Source organism: Lynx rufus, unplaced genomic scaffold, assembly GCF_022079265.1.
Source record: "Lynx rufus isolate CCGP_SWC_20201006 ecotype Redwood Valley unplaced genomic scaffold, mLynRuf1.p SCAF_4, whole genome shotgun sequence".
Taxonomy (NCBI): Eukaryota; Metazoa; Chordata; class Mammalia; order Carnivora; family Felidae; genus Lynx; species Lynx rufus.
The window spans coordinates 147,081,000-147,090,934 of record NW_025814856.1 but is presented as its reverse complement, the minus strand read 5'-3'; positions in this window follow the sequence as shown (position 1 = coordinate 147,090,934).

Sequence of the window (9,935 nt, the reverse complement as noted above, 5' to 3'; positions counted from 1 at the left end):
GGAACTCTCAGACAGAAACATTAACAAAGGGTTTAAGGACCTAGAAAAGAAAGCAATTAGGCTTTCCACCCAAGTAACATTCAGCTTTAGTAGAAACAGGAATAAAAGAACGCCCTAGTAAACAACAGCTCAGGAATTTAAAAGAAAAAAGTGGGATGGTGCTAGGCACCAAAAGTACCCAGCATCTTCTCGCTCAAAAGCATCATTTAAGTCACTAATAATAAGACAACTATCCCTGTATTTGGTTTAGGGGTGGGATGAGAGAGAGAGAAAGAGAGGGAGAGAGAGAGAGAGCAAGAGCAAAAGAAAGAGAGGAAGAGAGAAGAGCACTTCAGAATTCTTGAGAATTTCCAGTAGAACTTTCTGTGATAATGGAAATATTCCGTGTCTGTGCCATCCAATAGGATAGCCACTAGCCACTCGAGATGTGGCCAGTGAGACTAAGGAATTGAATTTTTTATTTTATTTCATTTTAATTCATTTCACTGATTTAAATACCACGGTGGCTGATGGCTATCATATTACACGGCACAGTTCTATGGGAATTCACTAGCCCTAACGCAGGGCCTTCAATGGCTGGATATGAAGCAGAGATACACAGCAGGGCTTGACTTAATACCTAATATTGGCTTCTAACCAAAAACTAATCATTCATCTAATCATTTACTCAATAAGTGTCTACTGCATATCTATAATGTGCCAGGCACTTGCTTACTAGGAATAAAGTATGGGAAGAAAACAGAGAACAATACAGACCTGGACCTTAGATTTCTAATGGGGTGAGTAGACAATTAGTTTAAAGAGCATATAAATAATTGTAAAAATATAGCTGGCGTATGTGCTCTAAGGCGAAAATACAATCTACCATGAGGACAGATAACAAGGACTCCGCACGGGCTGAGACAGGGAGAGTTTCCTCAAAGAAGTTTTGTTGGAGGACTTTTACCTCCCGTGAGTGGGTGGTTTAGACACCCAAACAACCCTGCCTCCATGAAACATTTTATCCACTAAAATTCTGGATACGATGAAATATTTTTAATAACTTTTAAAACACATCACTGAGGGGCGCCCGGGTGGCTCAGTCAGTTAAGCGTCCGACCTCAGCTCAGGTCACGATCTCACGGTCCGCGAGTTCCAGCCCCGCGTCGGGCTCTGGGCTGACGGCTCAGAGCCTGGAGCCTGCTTCCGATTCTGTGTCTCCCTCTCTCTCTGCCCCTCCCCCGTTCATGCTCTGTCTCTCTCTGTCCCAAAAATAAATAAACGTTAAAACACATCACTGAGTGGGCATGAAAGTAAGAATCTACAGATCCCCCAAAGAAGTAAAAGGCAGACATCAGAGAAGTCAGCAAATTTTCCCCCCCGGAAGAGTTCCCTCAACCCCAGAGTTCTTGATCTTCCTCCTGGAAGAACATACCTAGCGTCTATGGCCATTTTCCTTCTGCTTGAAGTATAGCTCTTAAAACTTTCCTTTCGTGATAGTCTCCGTTTTCATTTGTTTGAAATTTTTGTTATCTTGCTTTCATTCTTTTTTTTTTTTTTCAACGTTTATTTATTTTTGGGACAGAGAGACAGAGCATGAACGGGGGAGGGGCAGAGAGAGAGGGAGACACAGAATCGGAAACAGGCTCCAGGCTCCGAGCCATCAGCCCAGAGCCTGACGCGGGGCTCGAACTCACGGACCGCGAGATCGTGACCTGGCTGAAGTCGGACGCTTAACCGACTGCGCCACCCAGGTGCCCCTCTTGCTTTCATTCTTAAAAGAGTTTAACTGGATATCAATTCCAGGTTGATTATTGCTTTTCTGTCAGCACATTGGAAACATCCTCCCACAGTCTTCTGGCTTCCATTTTTACCGTTAAAAGGTAATTAATTCGTCTATTCACTGTTCCTTAGTAGGTGATCTTTTCCTACCCCGGGTTGCTTTGGAGATCTTCTTGTCTTTGATGTCCTTTAGTTTTATCTTCACGTATGTATTCTTCAGCTATCCCAAATAGATCTAGAGACTCAATGCGATTCTGGTCAAAAACCCAACCATTTTACTAACTGTCACAAGCTGATAAAAATGGATACCAAAAACACGAACAAACAAGCAAACATCCTAAGAAGAGTCTAAGACGATCCTGAAGAACAGAAGACTTTCTCTGCCAGACAGGAAAACATATTATAAAGCTACATAGAGAATATCTCCTGACACTGGAACAGGGAATGATTTTTCTGAATAAGACACAAACGGGAAAAAAAAAGAACATAAACCTTCCCATAGAGGGAAGGATGGATAAAAATCAAGAAAATTAAAATTAAATTAAATTCTGACTTCAGGGGCCCCTGGGTGGCTCAGCTGGTTAAGCATCCAACTCTTTAATGTTTATTTTTGAGAGAGAGAGAGACAGAGACAGAGATAGAGAGACAGAGATAAAGAGACAGAGAGAGAGTATGAGGGGAGGAGGGGCAGAGAGAGGCAGACACAGAATCCGAAGCAGGCTCCAGGCTCTGAGCTGTCGGCACAGAGCCCGACGCGGGGCTCGAACTCACGGACTGTGAGATCATGACCTGAACGCCCCGGGAAGCATCGGATTCTTGATTTCAGCTCAGGCCGTGATCCAGGATCATGGGATCAAGCCCCACCTCAGGCTCCATGCTGAGTGTGGAGCCTGCTTAAAGTTCTCTCTCTCTCCCTCTCTCTCTCTCTCTGCCTCTTGCCCCAGCTCGCATGTGCATGCATGCACTCTCTCTCTTTCTCTCAAATTAAAAAAAAAAAAAGAAAAAAAAAGAAAGCCGACTTCAAACTGAGAGGACCTATTTGCAACACATAAAACTGGAAGTAAACTATTGATATCCGTGATGTACCAAGAACACCTGTGCATTAACTTTTTTAACAGGCAAAATATATGAATGCCATTTCACAGAAGATGACTCACAAGTGATCTTTTCAAAACATGAAAATTTGCAATAGGGGAAAGCAAATGAAAACTGCACTAAAATTACCGTATCACACCAACCAAATTGGCCAAAATTAAGAAGTCAGTCAATAGCCAGTGTCGGCGAGGATGGGGGTGGGGGGGGGGGAAGCAGCATTTTTCATTCACTTCTGGTGGAACTTGGATGAAATTACTTCGCAAAACGGTTGTTTCCTAGTAAAGTTGAAACGTTACCGCACACCCTACGCCCTGACAATTCCACTCCCACCTGTGTGGCCTGGAGAAACTCTTGCTCGTGGTTACCAGCTATATGGACAAGACTGGATAAATGGGGATGTAGTTAGTTGTGTTCCTATAGGACACAGCAGAGTAGAGGAAATGGACCCGCCATAGCTACATGCGTCCAGTAGATGAAACTTGGAACCGTAAAGCTGAGTGAGAGAAGCAAAATCAGAAAACATACCATATGTTTCCATTTAAATGCACTCACAAACAGGTAACACTAGATTGTTTAGGAATACGTGCACACAGGATAATTATAAGGAAACGGAAGGAAATTATTAGTACAGATTAGTGGTTTCATCTGGAAGAGAGAAGGGAGTGCCATGAGGGGCACAAGCAGGCTTCTCACAGTGTCAGGGTCTCATTCTTAAACTGAAGTAACGGTATTTTATTTTGAAAAGGCTACGGACGTTTTATACAGGCTTTTGTAGGATATACTTCCCAATAAAATCTATTCCAAAGGAACTATGGGAAAGCTAAATTCTTATTTTGCACAATGAGGAATCAATAGAAAATGCCTAAAACAGAAAAATCAAGAAGTAGCAATACAAGCACCTTACCTAGGTTTGTGGATGTGAATGTCAAGTCTAAAAGAATTCAATATGGTTGTCGCTGGAGAGCAGGACGTGGGAAGGAGGAACGAGGGCTTGGCTGCTTTTTATAACAAGTCTTATGAAACTATTTGACTCTTTAAACACTGTACCGTATAACCAATTAAAATAAAAGTCAAGTTCAAAATGTGGCATCGCAGAGGCGCCCGGGTGGCTCAGTCAGTGGAGGGTCCGACTTGGGCTCGGGTCATGATCTCGCGGTTCGTGAGCTCGAGCCCCCCACGTTGGGCTCCACGCTGACAGTGTGGAGCCTGCTTGGGATTCTCTTTCTTCCTCTCTCTTTCTGCCCTTCCCCCACTCACGCTTTCGCTCTCTCTCAAAATAAATAAATAAACTTTTAAAAAATCAAAAATAAGGGGCGCCTGGGTGACCCAGTAGGTTAAGCGTCTGACTGTTGATCTTGGCTCAGCTCACAATCTCATGGTTTGTGAGTTCGAGCCCCGCAATGGGCTCTGCACTGACAGTTCAGCGCCTGCTTTGCTTGGGATTTTCTCTCTCTCTCTCTCTCTCTCTGCCCTTCCCCCACTCCTGCTCATGCTCTCTCTCTCAAAATAAATACACTTTAAAAAAATAATAAAATAAAATAAAAACAATAAAAACTTAAAAATTAAAAAAGCAGCATTGGATCCCTAGAGTGGCCAAATGCACAGAGACAGAAAATACAAGGGTGGCTTCCAAAGGCTGGTGGGGGCAACGGGGGAAGTATTGTTTCACTGGGGCAGGGTTTCAGTCGGGGAAGATGAAAAAGTTCTGGAAGTCGATGGTACCGACGGTCGCACAACAACGTGAATACACTTAATGCCGCGAAACCGTTCGCCTGACACGATGACAGTGGTAAATTTCACGTTAGGCCTATTTTACAACACCAAAAACTTAAAGCTCAAAAAAGGGTGGCAGTTAGGTAAAGATACGAAGGAGTTAACCAGCCAAAGCTGGTGGGGAGGTTGCAGGAAATCTGATTCTTGCCCTGAATCCCTCTTCATTAAACGTATTAATTCCCACTTTGGTTGGGGACCTCCCTGAGGGTCTCCAGAGATGGCATGAGGTGCTCCAATATGTACACATAAAACTCCCAAACTAAATTATGTTTGATTTCCAAAAGTCCCCTTTGGGCGTTTAACGGAAATAAATTATATCAAGTGGAATCTTAAAACACAGAATAACAGGAGTGTCATCGTTCACATTACAAAAGGATCCTTTGATTAACAAGAGGATTTACCACAGTTTCTTAACTATAGCCAGCTCCCCCCCGGTACACTCAAAATGTGATTTAATTAACAAAAACCAGGCTTATCCCACCTTCGAGACACATGCCAGACAGGCGCTTTCCAAGGAACTTGAGCGATGAAAATCCAAGAAAACAATAACCCCCCAAAAGGTGGTTAATGCTGCTCTGGAGTTTCCAAATCCATTTCATGGTTCAAAACCCCACACTGGGGCCACCCCCCCGGGGAAGCCATAGCTGACTCACCACACTTCTAATTTAGCTGATCACGCCTTGTGCCCCCCCCCCACCATCAAAAACCACATAGATTCTACTCGTTTGCAAGCATCAGTCTAGACATGAAACAATCTCCTTGGGTCATCCTCACCTAGGTGACCCGGGAGCCCTGCGTGCAGCCCAGGCCACTGGCCACGACCTACCTATTGACTGATTCGCTGACTGCCTCGTTCCAGTGAGCACTGCCCAGAGCTTGGGGAACCCACACTTGCCTCCTAGGCCTTCACCCCCTGCCGGTGCCACCAGTTCTGCATCCATCCACTCAGAGCTCCCCAACCTTTGCTCTGTTCTGCTCCCCAGTTTTAGTTCCCTGGACCCCATTCCCACCCGCCACAGTCAGAGGCCTCACCTGGTGTCACCCTTAAGAGCAGCCCTCCAATACCAGGGTCTTGCCTTCTCCTCCCCTGAACCTAGGCCAAGCGGTTGGTGACGGGCTCTTGGGCCGCCCTTTGCCACACGGCTGCCTTCAGTTGGGCACCCAGTTGGCCGCCTCCCAACTGCACTACAGCTACTCCCTTCCGCACTGGTCCGGCCACCCACCAAGGGAGCCCAGAGCTCCCCCCACTCCCCGGCTTCCACCTAGTCTCTGCAGGGCCGAGGGTTTGTCCAGTGACGTGCTCTGGCTCCCGGCCCGCTGTTCTGGCCACCCTGTGGCTGAGGGTCTGGCCACCCGGAACCCAGCTAATGACCACTGTGATGTGCCCAGGACCACAGCCCAAGAGCCTGTCCCCAGGAACACAGAGGGTTGGCAGCCACCACTGAGGAAGCCACTTCCTGCTCTTTGGAGAAAGGGTGCCTACAGGCCAAGGGGTATAGCTACAGCCAGGGCCAGCCCCTTGGACTGGAGAGCCACCTGTACGGCCCTGTGAGGAGCTCAGGAAGTCCTACTGTGTGAAAGAAAAGGTGAACATGACCCAAACACTTTCCCTGCCAAGGGGGCGGCAAACTCTTTTGTAGAAAGGGCCCCAAATAAATCATAATAGGTTTGGGGGGACCACAAGGTATGAGAGAGCAAGCGTTCTCACTGAATTGTCTGTTTTACAAGTAAAAATATAGAAACCAGTCTTAGCTTTGGGGCTATAGAAAAATACGTAGAGACTAGATTTGGACTGCAGGCTACAGTTTGTCTGCTCCTGGTCTAACGGAAGAGGCAGGCATTCATTTATAAGACTATGAGAAGCCATGACAGAGCTCGAGGGAAATCAGAGACCCGTGTTCGAAGCATTCCCATCAAATCCAATGATCTCCAAAAGAGAGGCATTCGCTCCTATTGGGGGGAAAGGAAGAAATTGTTAAGACTTCTGTGTACTTTTATCTCATCCTTTTTATTTCAATTTTTGTTTGTGTTTTGTAAAATACATAGTGAGTACAATGGTATTTGCACAGGATTTCTAGGTAACTACGTATGTTGGGTGTGATATGCTAAATTTTTTTTTTTAATGTTTATTTATTTGAGAGAGAAAGACAGACAGACAGAGCACGAGCCGGGGAGGAACAGAGAGAGAGACCAAGAGACAGAATCCGAAGAAGGCTCCAGGCTCCAAGCTGTCATCGCAGAACCCGACACAGGGCGCGAACCCACGAACCGTGAGACCATGGCCTGAGCCGAAGTCGGACGCTTAACCGACTGAGCCACGCGAGCACCCCTAAAAAGTTTTCCTTATATGGGTGCAGGATGAAAAACATCTGAAGAATCCTGGCCTGATGATCAGGGACCGATTTATCTCGGTCATGCTTTTGTTTCTGTAAGTGGCTCTCCTTTCACATTATGTTGGATGGCAAAATCTGATTTTTTATTTAAAATGTATTTAAGTCAATGTGGACAAATATTGAAGAATTTCACTATCCTTGAAATCAGTGTATTATGTGGCCTGGGCCGGGGTGGGGGGGGGGGCGCTATTTTTTGAGCACTGCTATGATCAAGGTTCTCTTTTTGGAACCCGATGTCTGGTGGGGATTTTAATCTTTGCTGTTCCTTTTTGTCACTAAGAGTAAGAACCACCCTCCTCTGGCAGGCCTTTGGGATCAAGAATTTTAAAACTAATGCCAGGTCCATGTTAACTTCAGGCTCTCTTTGACTGACACCAATTATATACTAACATTCCCCGTGCGTGCGGAATACAGTCTCTTCTACAACAGCAGACTTCTGTGCAGTAATAGAAGGACCGCAAGTGAGCGGCCGGGGGGACCGCTTGTCAGGGTAGCTTCTCAGTTTATTTGATTTCACCTAAACAGCCGGGTTCGTGCGTTTTGCCCACATTTTGTAAAAATTAGTGGAAAATGTAAACCAGTGCCCATGATGAAACAATTGAGGTGAACCTGATGCAACTGAGCTAACGACAGAGATTAACGTTCTCGCAGGAAATAGCCTCGTCAGACATTTGTTGGATTAACCCAGGTAGCGAGGTATTGATTTGGGCAGAAGAACAAAACTATGAAAGATGTTGTCCAGAGCTGTGAAAGCTCGAAGAGTCTGCCCTACCTTCGAGCTAATACGTTAGCCTGCCACAATTTCGTGGATGCCGGCGGCAGAAACAAAAATCCCGGGGCTGGAGACACGGACTTTGTCACTCATGGCAATATCGGTCTTTGTGCCAGTTCCGTGGGCCCCCTTTTCCGCAAAGGGGGGCCAGGTGACACCCTCACGGGGAGTAGGGCAGAATCACAGAAGAGGAACCACGAGCGAAGGGAACCCGAAACCTTTTATGATTTCAGTTCTTTGAATCTGGCGTGATCCAGGCAGGGAGAAATGTAAGCGATCCGTGGAGAATCGTCTCCCAACCGATGTGTAAAACACCGGGGAAAGGGCCGTGGAAACCGGGTTTAAAACAGAAGGTCTCGGCCTTGGCTGTCCACTAGCATCACCTGGGCAGGTTTTTACAAAACCAATGTCTAGAGATTGTTTTTGGGTTTTTTTTTTTTAATTTTTTTTAACGTTTATTTTTGAGACAGAGAGAGACAGAGCATGAACGGGGGAGGGGCAGAGAGAGAGGGAGACACAGAATCGGAAACAGGCTCCAGGCTCCGAGCCATCAGCCCAGAGTCCCACGCGGGGCTCGAACTCACGGACCGTGAGATCGTGACCTGAGCTGAAGTCGGACGCTTAACCGACTGAGCCACCCAGGCGCCCCTAGAGATTGTTTTAACTGATCTGGGATGGAACCCAGGCATCAGCAGTTTACAGCAGCCCCCGGGTGATTCTGATGTACAGACAGGGTGGAGTCCACCTGTCCGAGAGATTATGAGGTGAGAAGTAATTAGTAATATTCATGTTTAGCTCAGGGCCTCGCAAACTTTGCCGGGTATATGATATGGGTATATTTACCTGGGACTCATGTGCAACGCAGATTCCGATTCAGTAAGTCAGAGCAAAGCCGGAGATTCTGACAAGCTCCCTGGGATAGCCGGATGTTGGCATTCAACTTTGAGTAGAAAGATCTTGGCTCACTGAGAATATACTTCTCATCATAGTCTGGGTCTCCTGCTAGACTTTCATACTTTGGGCTTTATGTACAGCTGTGTTCAGGAATTTCTCCTATATGAAAGGAGAAGAGAGCCTGCTGCTAAACACGGTTCTCGCAATTAGAGTAAGGCCTATCCTTTCTCAGGACCACAGAAATACCCTGGGTGTTGAGATCATGACAAACTGTTTGAAAGACACCTCAGGGGGGTTGAAAAGCAGAGATTTAGAACCCAGGGCCATTAAATCCTAAGCGACCTTATGTTGCCGAACCTTACGTTCCTCACATATTGACGAAGGTACCAGTTAGGGAAGAGTCCACAAATTTGGATCCGAGGGTCAGAGAAATAAAAAGTAAAATCCTGGGGTTGCCTGGCTGGCTCAGCCGATGAGTGTGTGACTCTTGATCTCGGGGCTGTAAATTCGAGGCCCACACTGGGTACAAAGATTACTTAAAACTTAAAATTAAAAATTAAAAAAAGGGGCACGTGGGTGGCTCAGTCGGTTGAGCGTCTGACTTCGGCTCAGGTCACGGTCTCTCGGTCAGTGAGCTCAAGCCCCGCGTCGGGCTCTGTGCTGAGAGCTCAGAGCCCGGAGCCTGCTTTGGATTCTGTCTCCCTCTCTCTGCCCCTCCCCAGCTCACGTTCCGTTCTCTCTGTGTCTCAAAAATGAATAAACGTTAAAAAAATTTTTTTTAAATAAATAAAAAAGTTAAAAAAAAATTTTTTTTAAGTAAAATCCTGATATTGCTGGAGGAAAAGCCACATCGGGTTTGAGTAACTCAGGAAAACATGGATCAACTTGTTATGATTTCTTCTTCTATTGGGAATAAGGGAAATGTTTCTGGACCGACTTTTCCTAATCTCCTCGTTTCATTTCGAAAGGTCATTGATGGCATTGGCCTCTGAGGTCTCCGAGCTGGCATCTATACCCTTCCACCATCCTAAAGCTTTGGCAAGGGAGGAAAACACCCTCCCCAGGGCCAGTGCTATTCGTTACCAGGCCTTCCCCAATCCAGCAATCTGTCTACTACCCAGCTTGATCAAATATCTTTCTGGCTACGCAAGTCCCTCACTTCTTTTCCAGAGCAAATGGAAGGGCCCAGACCTGCCAGGTACTAGGGAGCCTGAGGACAGAGAGAAACGTGCCTGTTAAATATTCAT